The sequence below is a fragment of the Equus asinus genome, chromosome 3 (assembly GCF_041296235.1).
Source record: "Equus asinus isolate D_3611 breed Donkey chromosome 3, EquAss-T2T_v2, whole genome shotgun sequence".
NCBI lineage: Eukaryota > Metazoa > Chordata > Mammalia > Perissodactyla > Equidae > Equus > Equus asinus.
The window spans coordinates 91,822,831-91,850,047 of record NC_091792.1 but is presented as its reverse complement, the minus strand read 5'-3'; the positions used below and the strand labels follow the sequence as shown (position 1 = coordinate 91,850,047).

Genomic DNA, 27,217 nt, shown 5'->3' with positions numbered 1-27,217 from the left:
AAACAGGAGTGGACCAATCTTCACCTCTGGGAATCAAACGGTTCTTAGAAGGAGGCGATGTGACACAGTTAGCAACATTCCTGGGTGTTCTGCACAGGCCAGCTTCACATAACTGCAAAGCGGCTGAGGAGCCGGACACCAATGGCTTTTAGTTCCTTCATGGATTATTTTAAGAAGTGGCACAGAAGTTGATACTATGTGAAAAGCCAAAGACATCTATGACCGAGTCAGAAGAGGTTCAGAAGAGTTAGTCTCTGAAGGCAAAGAAGTTTTAGGAATAACTTAGCCAATTAATTTCACTTTTATTTTCCTTCTTAGGTATGCACAAAGTCACATATGATAAAAAAAAATCTCTAATCAAAGTTCATCAGTTAGCAGGAAATAAAAATTCTAAGTGAACAGAGAGCATTTTTTCCCCCAGTTTAATTAGCAGGAATTGTGTTTTTGGTATATAAAATAATGATGAATTTTAGATTCAAGAGAATATGGTATTAGCAATACACTGAGTTTTTTTCTTGCCCAAAGATAACATAAAGACAAAACAAACAAGCAAACAGCATCTCTCCTGGTATTCACCATTTTCCCTAATTGTCATGACTTTTTGATCCAGTTCTAATAGGACTGATTATGTTTCTTATGTTTGTGCCTTAGTGGTAGACCCCTCTTTATATACATCTAAAAACATATCTTTTTAAAAGAAGTCTAAGCACCCTCTGTAGGAGTATGACTTTATGGATGTGCCAGGTAAGTTTACAATGTTGCTAACTCATATACGAATTGGTAATCAAATATTTTTTGATCAAATTAGATATGATTAGGTGTAAGAAAGTAAGGAATTCAATATTTGTGTGTTGGTTGAAGGGGACAAAAAGAAATTGTGAACCCATTTGTGGCTGATTTTGAAATGCTCTCCCCAGCAGCCTTGCCTTCACACCTATTTTCTTGAGCTACTATTTACATTAACCTCCATTCGGTGGTGATGGAGGATGCAGCTCAAACACAAAAGAATGGTAGAAATAAGGCCCATGAGGTTAGGAGTATGCTGCTGATAACTAGAGATAAATAAATAAAAAACTTTAGCATAAGTAAGAGTTGATTTTATTTGAGCTTGTTAAGAAGAGAGAACAGGGGCCGGCCCCATGGCTCAGCACATTCCGCTTCTCAGCAGCCCGGGGTTCAGCTCCCGGGTGCGGACATGGCACCGCTTGGCAAAAGCCATGCTGTGGTAGGCGTCTCATGTATAAAGTAGAGGAAGATGGGCATGGATGTTAGCTCAGGGCCAGTCTTCCTCAGCAAAAAGAGGAGGATTGGCAGTAGTTAGGGCTAATCTTCCTCAAAAAAAAAAAAAAGGAAGAAGAGAGAACAGTTTGACTTATGAAGAAAGATGAGAACGTGGTAAACAGAGCTCCTAAGAGGCATTTTCAACACATTGTTTAATGTTCGCAGCAAGGAAGTTATGTCTAAAAGAAGTAATTAAAACAAGCACAGAAATAATTACCATATAATATGGAAGATGAAAGATACACAGAAAACAGCTATGGGAATTTAGAGGACACTTTAGACTACTTTCAAATGACCTAGATACTTTGAGGAATGGAGCAATTCTCTTACTTGAAGATATTAGCCAAACTAGGATCACACTGAGGGGAAAAATGGGACAGACAATAAATATAATTAGGAAGGCAAGGAGGAGGGGAAAATCTTTCTTGATTTTCTCTTTAAGATAAAACCAAGTTTGGTCATTTTTCTCTTTCTAATCTGTGTCAAAAGTATTTGTAGCGATTTTCAGAAATTGGAGCTTTCGGTGGAGAGCTGCCTCCCAGTTGAACGGGACATGCTCATATTGTGCAGGGCAGGGTGTCAGCATATGTCCCAGTTTGCGTAGGAAAGTCCCAGTTTACACGTATCGCCCTAAGTAATTATTAACTGTGCCCCTTTCACTCTCAAAAATAAATATGGTTGCCCTCGCTTTCGAGGAAAACCAAAAATAATCTCTTGCTAGGCTCTGGCGCCCTCTTGTGATTAAAGTATGAAAAGTCTTTACAGAAACAAAAGAATTTTCCTTGGGGTTGCTTTAAGGAATTTCATATTCTGATATTGCTTCTCCTGAGAGGAGAAACCACCACAAACTGTGAACATCCCAAAGTAGATCATCTACCAGCTTCCCCCTAAAGAGCTCAGCTTTGGGGCAGGCCACGTGGCCGAGTGGTTAAGTTCGCGCACTCTGCTTGGGGGCCGGGGTTCACCAGCTTGGATCCTGGGCGCCGTCCTAGCACCCCTCTCAAGCCATGCTGAGGCGACATCCCACATAGCAAAGCCAGAAGGACCTACAACTAGAATATACGACTATGTACTGGGGGGCTTTGGGGAGAAGAAGGAAAAAAAAGATTGGCAACCTATGTTAGCTCAGGTGTCAATCTTTAAATAAAAAAAAGAGCTCGGCTTTGAATTTCACATCATCAGACTTTATCAGTGACTACCTTTCAGGGCTGCTGCTGTCTTTGGACTCTAGGACCCTCTTCCCCCACTTATCAGTAACTTTAGCTCCTGGTACATTGTCACTCTCCCTAACAATCCTTCTGTCTTACTTTTTGATGAATTCAGTATACACATAGGTGATTTTCCCAGCACGCTGGCCTCTGACAGTTTCGAACTTCTCTCCCTCGGTGCTCTGGTTCTCTTTGCTGCCTCAGCTGTGCCCTCCCAGGTCATGCCACAGACACTGTCATTGCTAATCTCCTTTTATATATCCCATCCTTCCACCTAGCTCCTTCTAGTAACCCAACTCCAGCAAACCTCTGACCCCCACAAGGACCTACAATCCATTCATTTCACTAACATTTCACCGCGCGTCATCCCCCACTGCTCTCTTTCATCTTTATAGCAGCTGAAATTGCACGATCGCTCATTATAATAATACCCTGGCGAACACCTCAACTCCTTCGCTCCTCTTTTGCACTGCTACTTGCTTGGCAAAACCACAAACCCTAGTTAAATTCGAATCTCCTCCGCTCTGTGCCTACATTCCTGCTGCTGAATGTGGGTGGAGAAAAACACATAAGAACAATGATTCATCTGATGGAAAATTCATGCTCAAGAATCTTAATGCTGGGACCCTCAGTGGTCCCCAGCTACTCATTCTCTGTCTCGCATCCCATTCACTCTTCTATTTTCCTATTTCAATATGTCATGATTTCTTCTTCCTTCTCAGTACCCTCTCCCATAGTCATCATGAAATAAGCTGATAACCTTATTTCCTACTTTACTAAGAAAACTGAAGCAAGCAAAAGGAACTTCTAGATTCTCTCCACGATATCTGTGTATCTAACAGCATACTCCGCCTTCTCTCCTATTGCTCTGGGCTAGATGAACTGTCTAAGGCTTTAGGCAATGTCTCCATTTTGCAGTAAATTTCATCTCCTCTTTCCTACTTGACAGCAATTTTTCCCCACTCTCTTCTACATCATCATATATAGATATAGATAGTGTATCAGTAGACTATCTACGTCTATATCTATGTATTGCATACTTAGGCATCTATGTAAGTATGTTTATATCTATATCTCTCTCTCTACTGGATCATTCCCAGCAGCATACAAACATGCTGTTATTTACTTCTCTTTCCTTTTGTTTATTGAAGTCACATTGGTTTACAACGTTATATAAATTTCAGGTGTACATCACTACATTTCAACTTCTGTATAGACTATATCGTGTTCACCACCAAAAGTAACTTGCCATCTGTCACTGTACAAATGTGTCCTTTTACCCCTTTCACCCTCCTTCCACCCCCTTCCACTCTGGTAACCACTAATCTATTCTCTGTATCTATGTGTGTGTTTGTTTATCTTCCACATATGAGTGGAATCATATGGTATTTGGCTTTCTCCATCTGACTTATTTCACTCAGCGTAATACCCTCAAGGTCCATCTATGTTGTCACAAATGGCAACACTTCATATTTTTTATGGCTGAGTAGTATTCCATTGTGTGTGTATATACACACACACATACACACACCACCTTCTTTATCCATTTGTTCATTGATGGGCACTTAGGTTGTTTACGAGTCTTGGCTATTGTGAATAGTGCTGCAATGAACATAGGCGTGCATGTATCTTTTCAAATTAGTGTTTTTGTATTCTTTGGATAAATACCCAGAAGTGGAATAGCTGGATCACGTGGTAGTTCTATTTTAATCTTTGAGGAATCTCCACACTGTCTTCCATAGTGTGCACCAATTTACATTCCCATTAGTAGTGTACTAGGGTTCCCTTTTCTCCACATCCTCTCTGACACTTGTTATTTCTTGTCTTTTTTTTTCTAAATTTTTTTTTTTTTAAAGATTGGCACCTGAGCTAACAACGTTGCCAATCTTTTTTTTTCTGCTTTTTCTCCCCAAATCCCCCCAGTATATAGTTGTATATTTTTTATTTTTAGTTGTGATTCCTTTCACTTGTGGCATGTGGAACGCCGCCTCAACATGGCCTAATGAGTGGTGCCGTGTCCGTGCCCAGGATCTGAACCAGTGAAACCCTGGGCTGCCGAAGTGGAGCACACAACCTTAACCACTCGGCCACGGGCTGGCCCCTCTTGTCTTTTTAATCATAGCTACTCTGAGGTGAGGTGTGAGGTGATATCTCATTGTGGTTTTGATTTGCATTTCCATAATAATTAGTAATGTTGAACATCTTTTCATGTACCTGTTGGCCATCTGTATAACTTTGGGAAAATGTCTGTTCAGATCCTGTGCCCATTTTTTAATTGGGTTGTTTGTTTGCTTGCTACTTAGTGTATTTTGGATATTAATCCTTTATTGGATATATGATTTGCAAATATCTTCTCCCAACTGTTAGGTTTTCTTTTTGCTTTCTTCATGCTTTCCTTTGCTGTGCAGAAGCTTTTTAGTTTGATGATTTCTTCATTTTTTCTCTTATTTCCCTATCTTTCAATATTTTGAACGTATTTTTCCACCCTCCCTTGGCCTGTCGAGTTTCTGCTGAGAAATCTGCAGACAGCCTAGTGGAGACTCCTTGTAGGTTGTTTTCTTTTTCTCCCTGGCTTCTCTTGATATTCTTTCTTTGTCATTGATTTTTGACAGTTTTATTATCATGTATCTTGGAGAAGGTGATTTTGCATTGAGATAATTTGGTGTTCTATTAGTTTCATGGATTTCTATATCTAGTTCCTTCCCCAGGTTTGGGAAATTCTCCACTATTATTTCTTTAAATAAGCTCTCTGCTCCCCTCTCTCTCTCTTCCCCACCTGGGATACCCACTATCCATATGTTTCCATTTCTAATAAAGTCAGATAATTCTTGTAGAATTTCTACATTTTTTTTTTTAAAGTCTTAGTTCTCTCTCCTCTTCTACCTGCATCATTTCTAGGTTTTTATCTTCAAGGTCACTAATTCTCTCCGTCAGATGATCTGCTCTATTTTCAATGCTTTCTAACTCATTCTTCATCTCATTTATTGAGTTCTTCAGCTCCAGAATTTCTGTTTGGTTCTTTGTTAAAGTTTCAGTCTCTTTGGTAAAGTATTCCTCCTGTTCAGTGATTTTATTCCTGAGTTCACTGACCTGCCTTTCTGAGTCTTCTTGTTGCTTTCTTCAGGACAGCTGCTTAGAATTCCTTATCAGTTAGATCACAGTCTTCCATGACTTTATGTTTGGTATCTGGAGAACTGCTTTCTTTCTGTAATGGCATGGTACTGTGGCTTTTTGGGGTGCTTGCTGATTTATTCCTCTGATGGCACATTTGCTGTAGCAAACCCGTTTTTTATTTAGGTATAGCTTTGTTTCGATTCAAACTTTTCAACTGCTTGGAGATTAGAGGCCTTTGTCTTGTTTTTCAGTAGGTGGCACTACAGCGCTAGTTTCTGGTTTTTCTTATCTCAGCTGCTTCTACCTACGTTTGAGGATCTGCATGTTCCACCCTCCATCGCCTCTGTTCAGGGTGTTGCTGATACCCTTGTTGTTGCCGCTGCCACTTCTGAGGGTCATGGGTGCCTTGCTGTTGCTGGTGTCACTGTGATCACTGGCTTTGCTGCTGCTGCTGCAGAGGCACAGAGATGGCTGATACCTCAGGTGCACTGAGGATCACCGGGGTTAGAAGCTCTGCTACTGTTGTGGGGGGAGGAGAGGCTGAGAGGGAGCCTGGTACAAGGCTGTGGTTGGGATGTAGGGGTCCTGTGCTCGCCTCTGCTGCTGCTACCAGGTTGGAGGGCAGGTGGTTGTTGGTCACAGGCTCTGCCTCTGCTATTCCTCCATGTGCTACAATTCACCCATCTTTATATGTACAGATGTGTGGATCTTTCCGGCATCCTGGTGTGTTGTGCAGTGTGGCCTTTGTTGGGCTGTGGATGTTTTACTCACTGTAGATTGAAGGGGAGAGACAAAGGAATCTTCTCAGGCCTCCATGATGATGATGTTTCCTGTTTTTTTAATCTTCAACAACATCTCTCTTCATCTCACATCGTCCAAACACTGCTCTTTTGCTCTGCTCTCTTTTACAACAAAACTCTCCAAAAGAATTCTCTATACTTTTTTCTCCAATCCCTGTCCCATTGTCTTTCAAATCCACTCCATCAGAACCATGACACACAATAATAACTTGTTTTAAGCCTCTTAGTTTTAGAGTGTTTTGTTATACAGCAATAGATAACTGGAATAATACCTCAGAGAGAGCAGCACGAAGCCTGCTCTAGGAGGAGAGAGCTGATATGCTAACAGTTGCATGACTTTGCCAACCTGTAACAACAGAAGTCTGGAGAGGAGTTGAGGGTATAGATTCTAAAAGTGTTAAGCCAACAGGGATAAAATATAATACTCAGGCAGCCAAATTCATTGACATGGGTGTACTCCTCCAGGTTTTGGAATATAACATGTTGGTTTGAATACTGGGGATAGTGCTAACAGTTTGAAAAGGTTGGCTATTGAAAGCCTGGACTCAATGATAGCCTAGAGGTTGACTCAATGATATCAACGAGGTTGAAACGCCAGAAATTCTCTAGCATACTGTAGGCAAAGGAATGCAAGTTGCAGGAAAATAGGAATGGATCCATTATGTGCAACCTGTTCAGCCCCTCCAAACCAGCGTTTCTCAGCCTTGGCACTCCTGACATTCTGGGTATTTCTTTGTTGTCGGGGGCTATCCTGTACACTGGGATGCTTAGCAGCATATGTAGTCTCTACCCACTGGATGCCAGTAGCACACGCACAATCCTTTCCCCAGTTGTGACAACCAAAGTGATTGCCAGATATTGCCAAATATCCTCTGGGGAGTAGTGTTACCAGATTTAGCAAATAAAAATACAGGTTAAATTTGAATTTCAGATTAAAATTATTGCATGGGGGGTACTTACACTAAAAAATTATTTGTTGTTTATCTGAAATTCAAATGTAACTGGGAGCCCTGTATGTTATTTGGCAGCCCTACCTGAAGGGCAAAATCATACCTGGCTGAGAACCACTGATCTAAAGTTAGTGCTTCTCGATCTTTGAATCTGCTGAGAATCTTGGGATCCACTCTCAGGGATTCTGATTTAGTAGGAGTGGAGTAATGCATGTGAATTTGCATTTTTAACAAGTTCCTGTCCATACTAATCTCTCTGGCCCAGGGACATACCTTACATAGTACTACCCCAGAGAGATTTGCTGGGTGACTATGCACTTGGGGAAAGGTAATACCTAATGCTTCCTGGGATTATTAGACACTACTTCTGAAATTACGTTGACTCCCAGGGACACAAAATGCCACCAGGCTCAAAAACTCAGAGTAGCAACTTAGGGAGATCAGCAGATAGATGAAGTCTTGGCCTAAGTTAGTCTAAACATGGATCCGCACATGAAGTGACAGCTATTATGGTAGGAAGCATCACGTGGAATCCTCTGGAACTGCCCTCCCACTCCTTACTCCTGTCTACAAAAACAGGAACCCAAAAGTAATACCACCTCCCTGAGAGAACTGCAGAGATTAATACCAACAACAGAGGTTTATGATACAGGGGCGGTGATTCCTTCAACCTTCCTATTTAACTCACCTGTTTAGCTGGTACAAAAGTGAGATGATCATACAGAATGACATTAGATATGATGATCTGAATCAGGTGGTGGTGCCAATCTCAGCAGCAGTTCATTTAGTTGGTATCATTTAGTTGAGACATTCAACACAGCATCTGGTACCTGGTATGCAGCCATTGACCTATCAAATGCTTTCTTTTCCTTTCTAATCAACAAGGAAAATCAAATGCAATTTGCATTTACATAGCAGGAACAGCAATGCACATTTATGTTCGCGTCCCAGCATTATGTCGTCTCTCCAGCCATCATAACGTAGTCATGCGTCACTTAATGACAGGATACGTCCTGAGAAATGCATCATTGGGCTATTTTCTTGTTGTGCAAACATCGTAGAGTGTACTCAAACAACCTAGGTGGTATAGCCCACTACACCCCGAGGCTATATGGTACTAATCTTATGGGACCACTGTCATAAATGCAGTCCGTCCTTGACCCAATTGTTGTTATGTGGTGCGTGACTGTAGTTGGGAGGAACCTTGATTGTCTTGATGTCCCAGAGGACATCATGCTGATTCTGTATGTTAACGTCATTATGCCCATTGGGTCTAGCAAGGAGAAAGAAAAAAGCATCAAAAAATACCTTACTTACATATATGGGTTCCAAAGGGTTGGAGGTAAGCCCTATAAAATTTAATAGGTCTACTACCTCAGTGATCTTTGTAGAGGCTCCATCATCTGGTCCATGTTAGGATAGCCTTTCTAAAATGAGACTCAAGTTGCTGTACCTTGCACTTTCCACCATGAAGGAAAAAAAATAAAACAAAAAACACCATACTGAGTGGGCCTCTTTCAAATTTGGAGACAGTGTATGCAACAGTTGAGCATGCTGCTCTGACCCATTCATTTGATAACTTGTAATGCTACCATGTTTGAGTGGTACCAGGTACAAGAAAGGGCTCCAGGCTTCAAGAGAAGCTGCCCTGGTACTCGACTCTAGGACCTAGCAGACCAAATGGTATTAGTAGCATCTGTTGCAGAGAGAGAGAGAGATTGTGTATACAGCCTGAGGCAAACTCCAGTAGGATTATTACAGCACAGACCTCTACGGGTTTGGTAAGGCCAGACTCTCCTCTGAGGACAAATATTCTCCCCTTGAAAAGCAGCTCTGGCTTGCTACTGGCCCTGGTTTTTGAGACTGAACACATGACTACATGGCACCAAGTGACTACGCAACCTGAACTTCCCATCATGAACCACAAAACTAGATGTACCCAGCAACATTTCTATTGTAGTGTGGAAGTGGTATACAGGAGACTGGGCCCCAGTAGGTCCAGAAGGCACAAGTAATATATATAATCAGTTGGCTCCACTTTCCAAGATTTCCTACTACTTCTCTACTTTTTCCTCAGCCTATACAAGTGCCCTCTTGGGGAATTCCCAATGAGCAGTTCACAGATGAGATTACAGCACGAGTCTAGTGAATGTCCATTGTACTACAACCCACTCAGACATGACCAGAAAGACCATGATGAAGGGAAATCCTGCAAGTGGACAGAACTTTGGAGGTATATCTGGCTGTTTATTTCATGGCCTGAGGTACAAAGATATATATATATACACATATATATATACATATATATATGTGTATATATATATGTGTGTGTGTGTACATATATATATATGTGTGTGTGTGTGTATATATATATATATATATATATATATATGGCAGTGGCTACTGGATTGCCAGTTGGTTGAGACTTGGAAAGAACTAATTGAAAAACTGGTGACAAGATGGGCTATGTACGGGCCTCTTAGAGCAGACACAAAGTGTGAAAATATTTGTGTGCCATGTATATATCCAGTGGAGGGTATCCAACATGGTGGAGGCTTTCAAAAATCAGATGATCAAGAGGATCTATTTTGTGAATGTCAGGAAACCTTTCTCCAGGCATCCCAGTGCTTCTTCAATGGATCCATATACAAAGTGTCCATGGCAACATAGAAGGAATTGTGAGCCAATAACATGGCTTTCACCTGCCCAAGGCCACTCCAGCTATAACTAGTGCTGAGTGCCCAATCTGCCAACAGCAGAAGCCAATACCAAGCCAATACCAAGCCACTGATATTGCACCATTGTCCAGGTGCTAGGTGGCCACCTAGCAGCAGTTGATTATGGTAGAGTCCTCTCATGATAAAGGGAACAGCTCCTTACGTTCTCAGGGATAGCTACATATTCTGGGTAAAAATCTACTTTCCCTGCGTGCAGAGCTTCTGCTAACACTACTGCCATGAGGTTACAGGATGTCTCATCCATTGCCGTGGTATCCCATAAAACACTGTCTCCAACCATGGGCATACGTCCCAGCCAAAGAGGTTTGGAAATGGGCTCACACTCTCAAAGTCCCCTGCATACCCTCATTACGCAAAAGAAGTTGGCCGGATAGAACAGTGAAGTGGCCTGTTGAAGCCTCACTTACAGTGCCAGCTGGGACACCATGCAAGGTTGAGATGCTGCCCTACAGCATGGGGTAAAGGCCTTAAACCAACAGCCGGTATTGCACGGAGCCAGAATGCGTGGGTGTGGGGATCATGGAAAGGAACGTTTCCTCCATCCACACTGGCCTCCTAGGTGTTTCTCTAACATGCTAGACATACCCCTGCCTCCATTTCTTCTACCTAAATGCTTTCCTCCACTCTATTTAAAATTACAAAACCTCCTTTGCCTTCCTGATCAGCCCTTCCCTTACTACGCTTTTCTCTCTAGCCCTTCCCACCCTCTAACATACTTGGTTATTGTTTATCATCTGTCTTCTCCCACTAGAAGGGGAGCTTTACAAGAGCAGGGTTCTATTTCACTCACTGTTCTATCCCCCATGCCTAAGACTGTGCCTGAAGCACAGTAGGTGCTCAACACATATTTCTAGGCTGACACAAATGAATATCATGAAATTTCTTGGAGAGGAGTGAACACGTATCTTGAGTCCACTATCTTTATCTACACTAGGGATTGGTTAGCAAGCTTTTTCTGTAAAAGGCGAGATAGTAAATCTGTTAGGCTCATGCGCCATGCAGTTACCGTTGCAGCCACTCCACTCTGGCATTGAAGCATGAAAGCAGCCATGACCAGCAGGTGATACATGGAGAGGAAAGAGAGGAAGTGCTGAAGCCCTGGGAATTGGGAGGCTGAGAAGGGAATTCATATGGAAAGTCGGGAAGGGAAATATTTTACACAAATGTTTGACTCATTTCTTCTTCATGCCCTCTCACCCCGCCACCACTGCTAATACTATCGAAGTTACCTTTTCAATTTGACTTTGACTTTCAAACACTGTACATTTGAAACTCCCACAGAATACGTATACTAATACAACCCCAAGGTAGAGCTCTTGCCTTTTTCTCTCTAAGCTGTTTTGATGAGTTTTGTCCACAAATATTTATTGAGCATCTTCTATGTGCCAAGAATTAAGTGTTAGGATACAGCTTTGAATTCGACAAAGACTCTATCCTCAGAAAGCTTACATTCTAATGAAGATAGATGATGAATATGTATATAAATGTATAAATAAGAGCATTTCAGATAGTGACATGTCCTACAAGGCAATTACATGGAGTAATGGGAGGCTTCCTTCAGGAGATACCATTTGAGCTGAAAACTAAAGAAGAAGTAAGAATGAGCAGCGCAAAAACCTGAGGGTAGAGTTCTTTTAACTTTTATTGTGGTAAAATATTCATAATATAAAATCTACCATTTTTAAGGGTAGAGTTTTGTGGCATTAAATACATCCACATTATTGTATAACCATCACCACCAACCATCTCCAGAATGTTTTTCATTTTCCCAAACAGAAACTCCATACCCACTAAACAATAACTCCTCTCTCCCTACTTTCACCAGTGGCGACCACCATTCCACTTTCTGTTTCTATGAAGCTGACTACTGTAGGTACCTCATGTAAGTGGAATCATAAAGTATTTGTCCTTTGGTGGCTGGCTTATTTCACTTAGCATAATGTCATCAAGGTTCATCCACATTGTAGCTTGTGTTGGAATTTTTAAGGGGGAATAATATTCCATTGCACACCTATACCACATGTGGTATTTGTGTCAATGGACACTTGGATTGCTTTCACCATCTGGCTAATGTGAATAATGGTGCTATGAATATGGGTGTGCAAATCTCTGTTTGAGTGCCTGCTTTCAATTCTTTTGATATATACATAGAAATGGAATTTGCTGGATCATATGGTAATTCTGTATTTAAATTTTTGAGGAACTGCCAAACTGTTTTCCACAGCAGCTACCCATTTTACACTCCTACCAGGGAAGCACAAAGTTTCCAGTTTCTCCGCATCCATGCCAACAGTTGTTATTTTCCTTTTTTTATTATTATTATGGCCATCCTAGTGGGTATGAAGTGGTATCTCATTGTGGTTTTGATTTGCATTTCCTTAATGATCAGTGACGTTGAACATCGTTTCATGTGCTTGTTGGCCATTTGTATATCTTCCTTGGTGAAATGTCTATTCAAATCCTTTACTCTTTTTTAATTGGGTTGTTTGGCTTAGGTTGTTGTTGAGCTGTACGTGTTCTTTATATATTCTAGATATTAACCCCTTATCAGATATATGATTTGCAAATATTTTCTGCCATTGTTTTCACACTCTTAATAATGTCCTTTGATGCATAAAAATTTTAAATTTTTATAAAGTCCAGTTTATCTAGTTTTTCATTTGTTGCCCAGGCTTTTGGTGTCATATCCAAGAAATCACTGCTAAGTTCAAGGTCATGAAGCTTTTCCCATATGTTTTCATCTAAGAGTTTTACACTTTTAGCTCTTACATTTAGGTCTGTGATCCATTTTGAGTTAATTTTTGAATATGGTGTAAGACAAGGGTCTAACTTAATTCTTTGGCATGTGGGTCCCCAGTTTTTGTGGCACCATTTGTTGAAAAGACTGTCATTTCCCCACTGAATGGCCTTGGTATCCTTGTCAAAAATCATTGACCATATATATGAGAGTTTATTTCTGGCATCTCTGTTCTATTCCATTGGTCTGTATGTCTTTCTTTAAGCCCATACCACAATTTTGATTACCGTAGCTTTGTTGAGGGTAGAGTTTTAATTAGCGGTCACAGCAATTTCAAAGAACTAGGCAGGGATCAACAAACTTTCCCTGTAGTAAAGGGCCAGAGAGTAAATATTTTGGGCTTCACAGGCCATATGGTCTCTGTCACAATTACTCTACCTGCTATTATAGCACTAAAGTAGCCATAGACAATACATAATCAAATGGGAGTGGCTGTGTTTCAATAAAACTTGATAAAAATAGATGGCAGGATGTATTTGCCCCAAGGGCAGAAGTTTAACACCCCCTGGACAAGAGGTCACAGCTGGGCATTTTCAAGGCCTAAAGGAAGGCCAGTGTGATAAGAACAAAGGCGAAAGAAGAGGGAGATGAGGTTGGAGAGAGAAGCAGGGGCTAGATCACACAGAGACTTGAGGACCACAAGGAGGATTTCATTTATTCTCCCTCACCCATTCGGTCACCAAACGTCCTTCAGGGACCTAGTATGAGCAAGGGGCTGGGACTACAGAGGAGTTAGGCTCAGTCCTCAGCCTCAAGGAGCTTCGATGTAGAGGAGAGGCATAAGCTAAGGGGTTTCAATCCAGTACGTTTCCTTTCTGAGTCACGGGATGTGCTCTGTTCCATCACCTGAACCATGGCATCCCTGTGCCGAGCTTTACTGCGCTGCCTTAGTTCAAGCCTTTGATAATTCTCGCCAGGATGTTTGCAACACTCAATTCAAACAGCTCTCTGTCTCTAGCCTCACCTTCTTCCAAACTACCCTCCACACTGCAACAAGAGGCATTTCTAAAATGCAATTCTGATTGCACCGCCCAACTTCTAACTATGTTGATGGCTTTCATTGCGGTCAGAATTAAGTATAGGCTCTTAGGATGATACATAAGGCCCTGAGTGATCAAGTCCTTGATAGCTCCTCAGCATCATCTGCTCTTTCTTCTCTTGGTGGGAGGTGCTAGCTGACAGCCCAGGACATCTATTCACACATACATGTAAGAACATGATTAAACCCTGGCGTAACATCTGTATCAAAGAAGACTGTTTGATATCTGTGTGAATTCTTGTGGTTGGTGTTTCTACTATAAAGTATAATTATGAATTGAGCAAGACTTAGTAATAGTAAGAGCAACATATATAGAGATAATCTGTGCCCGGCGTTGTTAAGTCATAACTACCTTATGAGGTAGGTTGTATCATTGTCCTCATTTTACAGATTAGGAAACTGAGGCATAGAAGGGTTAACTTCCCCAGAATCACACAGCTTGCATGTGTGATGGCATCAATATTCAAACCCAGGAATTCTGGCTCTATACTCTGTTATTAAGCACACTAAGCCCCCTCATTAAATCATAAATGTTATTTTAAACAAACACCTGATGATTATCATCAATGGCCAGGTTGGGGAACTCCTATAAACATGTTATTTAAAAATACTGACTGAGGGGCTGGCCCCGTGGCCGAGTGGTTAAGTTCGTGCGCTCTGCTGCTGCGGCCCAGGGTTTCGCCAGTTCGCATCCTGGGCGCAGACATGGCACCGGTCACCAGGCCACGCTGAGGCAGCGTCCCACATGCCACAACTAGAAGGACCTGCAACTAAGATATACAACTATGTACCGGGGGAGATTTGGGGAGAAAAAGCAGGAAAGAAAAAAAGAGAGATTGGTGACAGTTGTTAGCTCAGGCACCAATCTTTAAAAAAAAATTTCTCTAAAAAAATGAAGTAAAATATAAATAAAAATACTGACTGAAGCTGTGCCTATAGTCTGAAAGTGTGGTTTCTGGATGGGAGCATCAAGATCACCTGGGAGCTTATCAGAAATGCCAATTCTCAGGCCTGGGCCCTGACCTACTGAACCAGAATCTCTGGAGCTGGGGCCCAGGAATCAGTTTTCACAAGCTCCCCAGGTGAGTTTAAGCATGATAGAGTTTGAGAGCTGCTGCTCTAAAACTATTCCTAGGCAGTTGTAGGGGCGTTAGCTGGCGTGCCCCTTTAAAAACCATGTGTCCTTGAGGCTCCTGTCTGGGCTGTGGGCCAGCACGCACGATGATAACAGTCCTGGGCTTGGCGAAACCAGCTGCTTCCTCGCGGGAGAGTTGGCAGCAAGACCCTCGAGGTCTGAGGGAACATGGAGGCCCTCTGGGGGAGCTCTGATCCTTGGAATGCAGGTCATCCAGGGATGGTCCCCTTTGGCAAGCACACAGCATTTGTTCCTCTGCCTACTTAAGCCAGCTTCTCTCAGGGGTAGGTAGCGGGTACACGCTGCTGTCCAGCTGGCCGCCACTGGACCTTCCCTGTAAGTAACTCCCAATAAACCTATATATCTCGTTCGCTGTCTCCTGGTCTTTTCTTTGGTCTCTCAGCAACCTATCCCACACTGCTCACCCAGATGGGCATGTGGTGGAACACTTGCTGAGCCAGCCAGGAGCCCAAAGAAAACCGTGTGAGCACCCAGACTATGGGGAATAGGAAAGGGAAATCCATGGGGGTAATCCTGGGTTGGCTGGTGTCCTCCCTGTGGGGGCCAGTCTCCACCATCCTTAATGGATGGGGCCCACTGCGTGAGTACGAGGATGCCCCGAAAATGCCAAAGGGCTTAGGGGAAAGTCCTGGGCATGAGAGAAGCCCCGGCTGTTGCTAAAGCCGTGGAGTGGCCCCTCTCCACCGTAAGAGGCTTGCAATGAAGGCGAGGGATGTCCTGGGCATGATAAATGATGAGAGAAAGAAATCAGAAGCCTGGGCGGTAGCTACAGCAGTGGGATGGCCCCTTCTTGCTGCTGTTCACTTAGCAACAGAGGCCAAAATGGAAGCCAAGGCGAAGGTGAGGCAGCTACAAGAGAAATTAAAATTAGAAAGTGAAGCATGGCTGGTTCAAGTCAAAACTACCGGGTCTCTGTCAACACGCCTACGGGAGTCTGATGAAAGGACAGAGGTCTGACCAGCCCTGACTCGTGGGGCAGATCCCGCGGACCTGCCTCCACCTGTTCGGCATATGCATTCCACCACAGTTATACTGCCACAGAACTGGTGGAACTGGGGAACAGGTAAACTAAATAGATGCGAAAAGGATAAAAATTTGAGGGGGAACTTTTTAACAATAATTATGAATTATGGTGTATGTACTTAAAATAACCCAAGATGATGGCTAACTGCTTTAATATCACATAAAGTTTTTGTGAGTAATCTAAACATAATTGTTGGGAACAAATGATTTAAATAAAAACGGGTAAAACTTTTCAGGTACAATAATTACGTTTTATAGTATAAACACTTAAAAAACAGCTTCCAAAATCTTTTTGGTAACTTGAAACTTTAGAGTTTTGCTAAATTAAGTTAAAGGATAAAAATTCATTGAGTATCTAGGTCATCTTCCAAACCAGATAAAATATTAGAAATTGATTACTACACACAGATTTGTCTGGCTTTGGTTACTTACCTCAAAGAAACTGAAAGATTCTTGAGTTTATTAATGTCCATGTTTTGTACACGCTGAGGAATTTTCTACAAGTAAGCATATATTTCTAGAAAGTCTCTATACAAAGAAAGTAAAATGTATGTTTTCAATAAAGAAGATATAAAGAGAAGATATTTTTCTTTGTTTTGTTAAAAAAGATAAATTCATCCTAAAGTGCTAGGAAGGAAAAAAAAAGACATAGGAAAAATTCTAAATATAAAAAATAAGTAACAAAAGTTTTGTGAAAGTAAAACCTTGAGGAGCTTTGTGTATCGTCAAGTTGGCTGAGATTAAAATAAATAAGTTTCAATAAGAAAAGTAAGGCAGTCACAGGAATAGCTGCTGCCTCCCATGCCTGCACAGGAGTGAGGACAGGCCAGCAGTGCCGCCGGCCAGGGCAGAAAGTGCCTGCCGGGGCAGGGAGAACACGGTGAATGCAGCCACCCTGCACCATCGCCAGCAGCAGGTGACCAGGACTCCTAGCCCCTCCCTTCTCTCCAGCAAGCGTGACTGAGGCTGAGCAAGGCACCGAGAGAGCGGTCTACACAGCAACTGACTGCTGCAGCCCTGGGAGCAGCAAGCACCCCTTGGGAAAAAAGTGATAAACAACCAAACACTGTTCTGGTGGCTTTTACAGAGCCCCTGGTGACAGCCTGGGAACACCCTAGCCCCCTCCACTTAGAGGAGATCCAAGGGACCAGACCCATCCCTGCAGCGCTGTACAGATGGCTTGGATATTGGGGGACCAGAGACCACACATGAAAATAATGTATTGGTCGACAGGAGCAAAAAGCATTTTGCTGTTGGGGGTGGAAATGAGCAAAATGGCTTCCATCACTTCCTGCCCCACCCTATGGCAATGCCTCTATAACACTGCCCGATGGACAAAAACCCCCTGAGGTTGCCTTGTTTCGTTATATTGATGATGTCATGATAACCTATGAGTCTTTTCCAGACCTTCAAGAAGCCTCCAGCTCCCTCATCACCCACCTATGCCAACCAGGATGGGTGGTCAACGACAACAAAGTACAAGGGTCTGGGTTGTCTGTCAAATACTTGGGTGTTATCTGATGGGGTAAGACAAAAGCGGTTCCTGCTACTGTTAGAGATAAGATACAGGCTGGCTGCCCTCTTTAAAAGTTGGTGCCAAAGGGTATTATCTGGGACTGGGGGACCACCAAGCAGGAGGCCTTCACCCAAGCCAAAATAACGGTGAAAGAAATTGAGCACTTGAGTGTTTTAACACAAGGACAATCGTGTGAATTGGACATTTCCAGTTACCCAGAGGGGTTCGGATGGGGTCTCTAGCAGAGGCAGCAATAAAGGAGTGCCCCTTGGCTTCTGGTCTCAGTTGTGAAAAGGGGCTCACCCAGTGGATGGCACAATGGGCACAACAAAAGTGGACTATTAATGACCGCCCGTTGTGGAGGGCAGCACTCTGGGATGCTATCTGGCATGGGTCTGGGGAATGACGATAACAGTGTACAGTATGTCTGCACATCAGGCGACAACGCCACCAGGAAACTAACAAGCAGAGGAGTTAGCTCAGATCCATCTCCCGGAAGAAGTGCCAGCCGAAAGAGTGGCAGAGTGGCTACACAAGAAAACTGGACACAAGGGACAAAGAACCTTATGGCCTTTTGCCAGGGCCTGGGACCTCCCCCTGTGCTACGCTGGTGTGGTGCAGGTCTGTCGGGTGTGGCCTTCTTGTTCCTTGCAGAGACCCTGGGCCATTCCCCAGACACAGACCAAATCACTAGAAGCAACCAGCCCACTCAACATTAGCAGGTGGACTACATCGGGCCCTTGCCTCTTTCTCATGGCTGCCGGTATGCTCTCACTTGTGTGGGCATGTCTACAGGACTGCTACAGGCGTACCCCAGCAAGAGGGCCACACAGAAGACCACCATGAGAGGCCTGGCACCCTTCTGTGCTGCTTACAGCATTCCCACAGACATTGACAGCGACCAAGGTATGCATTTTACTGGCCAACAGGTACAGACATGGGCTGATCGAATGGATATACATTGGCATTTTCACCTGCCATACAACCCCACGGTCGCCGGGCAAGTGGAACAAATGAACGGCTTCCTGAAACAACAATTGAGGACAGAAGACAGGACCCTAGCCCACTGGACGAGATGCCTGGCAACTGCCATACGTCAACTGAATGAACATGAGAGACACACTCAACCCAGTGCATATCAGATGTCGACACAAGACCTGACATGACAGTATGTCTACAGACGAGAGGTAATCAAGGAGAGAAACTGCAACCACAGATGGCACTCAGAACAACTTGCTTTTGTCTCTGCCACAGAACTCCCTACTGGGACCCACATGGTCACTTGGCCCTGGGACTGGCAGGTGGGGCCCCGCTGGTGTGGTCTCTTAGCTCCTTGGGAAACAGGCTTAGAGCAGGCTATCACAGTGTGACCCTTCATTGTAGGGGGGGCCACCCAAAACCTCCAAACTTACTAATCCAGGGCCTCCAGTTCCTCAAAGTACGTTCATCCTTTCCCTCTGGTGTGCTGTTGTTCCTCCCTTATCCTATACCACTGCCCCTGGGGTGCCCACACCAACTGGACAAGTGGTATGATATTGCCAGACTGGCTCGAAGCCACAGGCCAGTACCATACTGACTCAAGACAGTGCAACTCCATGCGTCTTGCTGGATGGTCATGACCTCCCTTTTCTGGTCCCCTCTATATATCTTACTTTTCGTCCTTAGGACAACGTCTGCCCACGTTTTTGCTGCCTGGGCACACACCATTGCTGACACACAACTCTCCAACTGCTGGGTATGCAGCAAGCAGCCTCTCTCTTCAACCATGGGCTGCCATGGTGTCTCCAAGCTGCCCACGCCTCTGACTGGAGAGCCCTGCGAGAGTGGAAGAGTGCCCCCCACTTTCCCATTCCTACCTGCCTCTCGTCAAGTCCTTGCCCTCTTGTGTCCTTGCCCTCTTATGCTGCCATGCGAAAGTATACCTTCCAGCTTGTGCGTGAGCAGGCTAATGTAACTCCAAGGGTGGGGTACTCTGTGTTTGATGGTGTAGGATGGCTGACTGCTGTACAAATAGAATTAAGAGGTTCCCTTCTCTGGTGCATTGAACATCATAATAACTCCATGCCATCAAAAAAAAGTATTTCAAAAAATATGGGTGGATACCTAAAGCAATGTGTAACCAAACAGTTATCATTACTGCTGATATGTGGCTGGGAAAACCAGACAACACCATGAAAGGGGCCTATGCCTCTCCTCGGGGGTGGCTGTGGGCTTGTGGCACCCACGGCTGGCCCTAGCTGCCTTATAATCAGACCCGCAGATGTACGTGGGGGCACCCCTACATCCCTGCACTCATCCTGTCTTCCTTTCAACAGCTTCCTTCTAACTGGGAGGCAGTCCGTGCACGCCATCGTGTGCGACACACTGCAGGGTGGTTTTACCCCCTTGCCATCTTTGCTCCACAAGCTGCAGTTGAGGACGTAGAATGGCAAGTGTCTGGCGTAGCCCAACATATGGCAACAGCCCTCAAGGATACTGGACACACAATAACTGTACTAAATGAATAAACCTCCCAAACGAGACAAGTAGTGTTACAAAATAGAATGGCCTGGGACATGCTTACCATAGCCCAAGGAGGAACCTGTGCCCTAATTAAAGTAGAATGCTGTGTATATATCCCTGATTGTGCCCACAATGTTTCCTCCACAGTGGCCTCCTTACGTGCTCATGTACAGGCCATTGACAACCTGTCCACTGACCCAGTATCCGCCTGGATACAATCCCTCCCCTCCACCTGGCGACATGCTTTCTTTGCTGTCCTTGCCTTTTCACTGCTTCTTTTATTTTCACGTTGTGCTCTCTGTTGCTGTTGTGGACTCTGGCTACAGTGCTTCTCGCTGCGTCTGGCTCCAGGGAAGCCGCGGAATATCGGCACGATAAGATTGTAACTGGCTGCGTGCCTTTAGCAAATTGCTCAAGCCGAGCCTCGGTTTCCTCATTAACAGCTTAAAATAATATTCTCCTTGAGCCACTCCCCACGATGGTTGTGAAAAACCAAGCAGGATAATGTGTGTCACAATCTTTGTACAGAATGATAACATGGTGATCAAGTTTCATTTTCTGCTGTAACTCTTTACAAAAGAATATATGCATTTTCCCTTCTCAGGAAACAAGATCTTGAGTCTTGCAGTGACTTAAAAGAACTCTTCTTTCTATGGTGTAGGTTGCAGGAGATATGCAGCTGGAATGAGAGGTTGCTCTGGGCTTGAAAAGAGAGGCAAGTGGCCTCACCTGAGAGAATGGGGCCAGCGTGTTGGCAGATCGTGGGAAGAACACGATTATATGTCTCTGAGCTCATCTGCAGCTTTACAATTTCTCCCCTCAAAAGAAGTTGAATAAAAACCTGGGATAGCTTAGGCTAATGTTCAGCCATGTACACTCTTACAGACTTCCAGCAGTTTGCTGTTGTGTGGACAGTTTCCAGTAGCTTCTGTTCTGACTGGTCAATGTGTGCGCCACACAGGTTGTTGAATTTTTAAATAACCCCTCTGTTTATACCCCGTGATAGAAAGGAATGTCATTTGAAGCTTATTTCAAACAGAAGCAATTCCCCTCTGTCTGGGATGGTTTAATGGGCTCATATTGGGTCTTACCAGGCCTGTTCACGCCTCTGACCTTTGATCCTATTGCATGGTCCGCGGCTTACTGACCAATAGTTTCAGCGTGTTCATTAAAACAACACAGTCTGTAATTTACCTGTTCTGCCGCAAGCACGCTTCTCCCGCTGAGGAAGACACAAGCATGTGTCCCATGTATGTGTAGAAAGAATTCTCTTTCCAGGCTGGGGTTTCTTCCATTCATTTGTGAAGCTGTGACTTCCCTGGCCACCACTCGCCTTTCTTTCTCCTTTTTTCTCCCATTGCTATTTTCTCCCCTCAGCTAGGCACAGAATAGGTACACTTTTATCTGTTTGGTTTTTCCCTCTTGGCTTGTCTCTTTTGGGTTAACAGCGACTTGCAGATAAACATGTATCATTTGGGACAGGGAGCCACTCACTTTAAAGGGGAATACTCTCTCAGCCCCAGACCCACCGAATTCTGCTACTTTATAACAGGATCTCCAGGGGATTCGTACTCACATTAAAATATGAGAAGGACTGGCTCAAGCGACATACTTGTTAAAGCACGTGACAAGAACAGAAACCGTATTAATTCTATTCCTTGCTCAAACTGACTTCAAACCATGTAATAGATTCATATGCCTTATAATCTTCACCTCCAAATGGCAGGGGGAAGACACCACTTATTTTTCTAGCATGCATAATTTTTAATTGAAGCTGAAATGTTCAAAATGACCACTAACGACATCAGTTGAGGCATGATATGGACACAATTCCCTAAATTACAAAAATCACAAAAAGATTTCTGGCTCTGCTCACAGTGGCCCATGCATCTAAGGAGCAGGCCCACATCGTCCCTCACTTGAGGTGACTTGACTTCGCACGTCTGGGAACTGTCTCACAGAAACGCCACGACCTAGAGATAGTCTATCAAAGCAGGTACAGCCACGGCAGGCGCAGAGTCTGATTTTTTTCTCAGGCGTGCTACATAAATCACCTGCTCTGCCAAGTGCCTTCATCCCACCAGCAGCCCCCAGCCCCTTCCCCCCAAAAGCAGGAAACCTAGAGAGTTTAAGCCCTTGTTACCCAAGGCGTGTTCCACCAACCAGCAGCACTGAGGTCGCTGGGAGCTTGTCAGAAATGCAGAATCTCAGGCCAGCCCCAGACCCACCGAATTCTGCTGCTTTATAACAGGATCTCCAGGGGATTCATACTCACATTAAAATATGAGAAGGACTGGCTCAAGCGACACACTTGTTAAAGCACATACCAGGGTTGGGCCCATGGCCAAGTCATTAAGTTTGTGTGTTCTACTGCAGCAGCCCGGGGTTCTCCAGTTCTGCTCCTGGGTGTGGACCTACACACCACTCATCAGGACATGCTGTGGTGGCATCCCACATAGAAGAACTAGAATGACTTACGACCAGGATATATAGCTATGTACTGGGGCTTTGGGGAGAAAAAACTGAAAAAAAAAAGAGGAAGATTGGCAACAGATATTAGCTCAGGGCCAATCTTCCTCACCAAAAAAAAAAAAAAAAAAAAGACACACACCAAAAAAGAATCCAAATTCTCTACTCAGTATGAACATTTGAAAACAAAAACAGACAGACAACTCACCTCACTTAGGATGTGTGATATTGGAAGGAAAGCAGCCCAAACCTTGGTGGAGAGGCATTAGTGATACCAAGATGATTTCTACACTTGTAGGTTTTCCTATGGAGACTTCAACCAAGATCCATGTCCCTTAAAGTCCAGAAGCTTCCCTTTGCCAGCTCTCAGGGGTCAAGAGCAAGAATTCATCAGCTCCAGGCTAGGTCCTGCAGCTACTGAGGCTTTTCAAATGAACTAGCTTTGAGGAAATGTCCAGGGTGAAACGAACAGTTCTCACGTCTCCTTGAGTTCCCTTTTTCCCCACCGTTAGCTGTTTATTACCCACATTTCTTTGTCCACCACTGGGAGTCAAACTGACGACCTAACGCCTCCAATCGGCCTGGGATCCTTTTCTGACATTCCTGGCAAAGGCATGGGAAAGGGAGGAAACTCACGAGTCGGAGAGATGTTTTTATATCTTTCTCTTTGTGCAAGAGAATCCTGATGACAGCATCCCCAACGCTAATAACTTTAGGAAGGATCGAAACCAACTCGAGCCAATCGTTTTGCTCTGTGTAAACTTCCTGTCTTCTGCTAGCTCTGACGTAACTGGAGCCAGGGGTCTCCTTTCACAGGCCCTGCCTTCTAGCAAAAAACACAGGAAAATAACACAGATTTGGAAAGGAAGTGAAAGAAACCAAAGGAAAGACAGTGTTAGGCTTCACTGCAGAGGCCCACCAGGGATTGCACGAGAAGAGAGAAGCTGTATTTGGAACACGCCATCCTTCTGCGTTCTCCTTTTCTAAACCAGAAGTATAATAAGAAGTCTTGACTTCCTATTAATATAACAGTGATGTTATATTATCATTCCTATAATATAATTCCTATTATAATATCATAGATAGACAAGACTTCCTATTATATTGAAATGCAATGAAAGTTTAAAAAATCTTGATGTCATTAAGAAATTCCATCTGTCTATTTTTACCACTTCTTTATTGTGGTATAATACATGTAACATAAAATTTGCCATTTTAGCCCCTTTAAGTGTTCGATTCAGTGGCGTTAATGACATTCATAAGATTGTGTAACTATCACTACTATTTCCAAAACTTTTTCATCACCCCAAACAGAAACTCTGTAATCATTAAGAATAGCTCCTCCAGGAATTTTTTAAACGTGAGGATCGCTTTTTAATTGGGGGGGACCCCTCTCCTTCATGGTAGTAGTTGTACTTTAAGTACCCCTGAAGAGAAAAATACATAATGGCAAGAATAACATAGGTAACTCTTGCATATAAATTTGCTTTTTAATCATACAACACAACAAATCTTTGCACATTTGAAATCCGTGTGAGATTCTTCTTTATTCCAGTAGAAACAAGGTTTAGAACAAATCTTGGAAAAAGATTTCTCCCATCTGTGCGGATATATCTGAACTTCTTTTAAATGTGTTCTGCCTTTTAAATTCCTGAGGCTGATTGCTTCCTTTTGAAGGGAGAAGGAGATGAGCCAGCATTTGCTGACACCCACTGGGTTTCAGGGTATCGGGATTCAAATCTCCTCTCGTTCTTTATCACAAACATGAATAAGTGTGAAAAATTATTTGTGTGATGTGATGTGACCCGGTGTGATAATTTTCCTAGTTAGTGCACAGCTGACCACTTGGCTGTGATGTGAGCGTGGGCAAAACAGAGGCACCTGCATCTGCCTGGCATTTAATCGAGCAAGGCACGTGTGTATTAGTAGTAGTGCAATTGTCTGTCTATAAGCAAGGCCTGGGGGCACCAACCAGACCAGTGCACAATCACACACTTCCTAATCAAGGGCACATTTTAAGGAAGTGCTGATATGTCCATAGAGATGGCAGAAGTTTTATTCCGTGGTTTGTTGTAAACCAAATAAAACTAACTTGGCAAGTACAATTTTAAGAATAATGAAAACATATGTTAAAAATAAATAACCATGATTCTAAGGATCAGCTAGACACTGTTGGGGACAAAAGGAATGTAAGAGATGATCCCTGTCCTCCTGGGGCTGACACCAAGGCTGGGTAGACAAGACCTACACACAGCCCCTAACAACAGTGTGGCTGAGGGCCATACGGGTTCAGGCTGCAGGTGGTGGGAGAAGAGAGAGGCCTGCACAGAAGAAGCAGGTTGCGGATGTTGGCTCCTCACTTCCTACGGATGACGACCTATGGGCCACTTGGCTAAGGTGACTGAGTGAAATCTTAGCAAACCTCAGAGTAAGTGGGCTCGCGCTCTCATGATTCCCATTTATTCCAGAACAATAAACATTACATAAATCCTTGCTTAAGAAGTAAGTGAGGCCTCTTTTCCATTGAGGCAAATCTGAGTGATTCCAATTTAGGAAACACACGTTGCTTTCTGACAGAAGGTAACACAAGCTTTAATTTTCAAATTTCCTCCCATGTTTCATGGAACATGTAATATTGTGTTATTAAATATAATATTAAGACAATAGTAATTCAGTATGGAAAGGAAAAAAGGAAAAGAAGCAAGGTAAGGAAAAAGAAAGAAAAGAAATTACAACCTAAATATTTACAAGTAAGGGTATGGTTAAATAAAATGTAGCATATGCATACATAGAATGTTACACAACAGTTGAAAAGAATGAGATAGAAATAGACATACCCTCTGGACAAAGAAAGATCTCCAAGACATGTTAATGGTAAAAAGCGAACTGCTAATTAACATGGGGTATATAGGCTCACCTATGTTAAAACACATGCACCCTCACAAAACAAAACCATATATATATTTCCATATGTACCCATCTATGTATATAATCACATAAAACCTCTGGAAAAACATGACCCAAAATGGCAGCGATCTCTGGGAAATATGGGATCAGGAGGTAGGGATGTTTTGTTGAAAATATACATCTCTATTATTTAAAGACTTCCCAACATGTATTCATATACTTTACTATTTCTCTTGGAAAAAAAGCCAAAGACATTTACAATCCCATCTCCCACTCCTACTTCTCTGATCTCACTTTCCCCTTTACTAGTTGTAATGTAGCCAGACCTATCTCCTTGCTATTCCCCAAATATACGTACATCAACCCATCTCAGGGCCTTTGCACAGGCTGTTCCCTTTGCCTAGAACGTTCTTCTCCTATTTATCTACGTGGCTCATTCTTTCACTTCCTTCAAGTCTTTCTTCAAATGGTAACTTCTCAGTGAGGCCTACCCCGACCTTCCAACTTAAAACTGCAAATCCTCCTACTGACATTCTTGATGTGCCTCATCTTATTTTTGTTAATAGTACTTATCACCTTTTTTTTTTTTAAAGATTTTATTTTTCCTCTTTGTCTCCAAAGCCCCCCGGTACATAGTTGTGTATTTTTAGTTGTGGGTCCTTCTAGTTGTGGCAAATGGGACGCCGCCTCAGCATGGCTTGATGAGTAGCGCCATGTCTGTGCCCAGGATCCAAACCAGCGAAAACCTGGGCCGCCTAAGCGGAGCGTAAGAACTTAACCACTCAGCCACGGGGCGGCCCCTCACCTTCTCACACGCTATGTAATTTCCTTATTTATTCTGTTTGTTTTTCTCCTCCCACTAGAATGTAACCTCTATGAGGGCATGGATTTTTATTTGCTTTGTTTATTGGTGTATCCTGAGTCCCTAGAATTGTGTCTGGTATACTAGCAGGTGCTTAAGAAAATGTATTAATTCACAAATCTTCACAAGAATATATTCATGTATTTTTTGGTATATTTTCAAAAATCAAAGATAACCATGAATCTTACAAATAAAAAGTTTGAATAAAATGTTTGAGGACCTCCTGGGTTCTGTGGAACAAGGTTTGAAAACTTTTGGCTCAAAGCAAAACAAGGTGGAACTTATGGGAAGGCCGCTTATTGAATGGAAGTCCTTCCACCGACTTAGGCAACGTATCTAACAACGCCTATTATCTTACACTGGAACATCTATTTTTCAAACAACTAAAAACAAACCTACCATTCCTAGGAACCTCTGTGAAATCCCCAGCTATTTCTTTACAGAGGCAAACAGCCAATGAAGGTCCTTTATTTCTTGTAAGAGAAGCACTGTGCCAAAGGTGAAGAGTTATATCGAAAATCATGTTTATTAATTCTTGAGGTCTCCTTTAATGCTTTCGGAGAAATGCATATGGCTAAGAATGTAGATGGATTTTAGTCTTGTTTGAGCAGAGGTTTAACTCTTTGGGACAGGGAAGTGACAACACTTTTCAACAGCCAGCTTCATCTCCTAAAAAGAAGGTGAAGTCCTTTAGCTAGAGGTGACTTTTATCAGAATCAGTAGCATGGAAGTGGGAAGAAAGCCACTCCAAACCAACAAGGAGACGAAACCAGGAAGGTGGTCCCCAGGCAAACATTTTGCCAATCCTTTTGTCCCCTGGCTTTAACCATTCCTCGGAGCTCTGAGAGGCAGTGA

The 27,217-nt window shown here is 43.2% G+C and overlaps 1 protein-coding gene across 3 annotated transcripts in view; it reads right to left on the bottom strand.

Annotated features, from left to right (window-relative positions):
* ABCG2 (ATP binding cassette subfamily G member 2 (JR blood group)) overlaps positions 1-23,436 on the bottom strand; it is a 129,443-nt gene extending 106,007 nt beyond the window's left edge. For 2 of the 3 annotated variants that reach the window (XR_011502145.1, XM_014842442.3), the window contains exon 1: positions 22,802-23,436. The gene's annotated coding sequence lies outside the window, so the exon portion shown is untranslated. The remainder of the gene's footprint in view (positions 1-22,801) is intronic. The other variant, XM_014842445.3, reaches the window with a different exon arrangement.
* Positions 23,437-27,217: the final 3,781 nt, after the last annotated feature.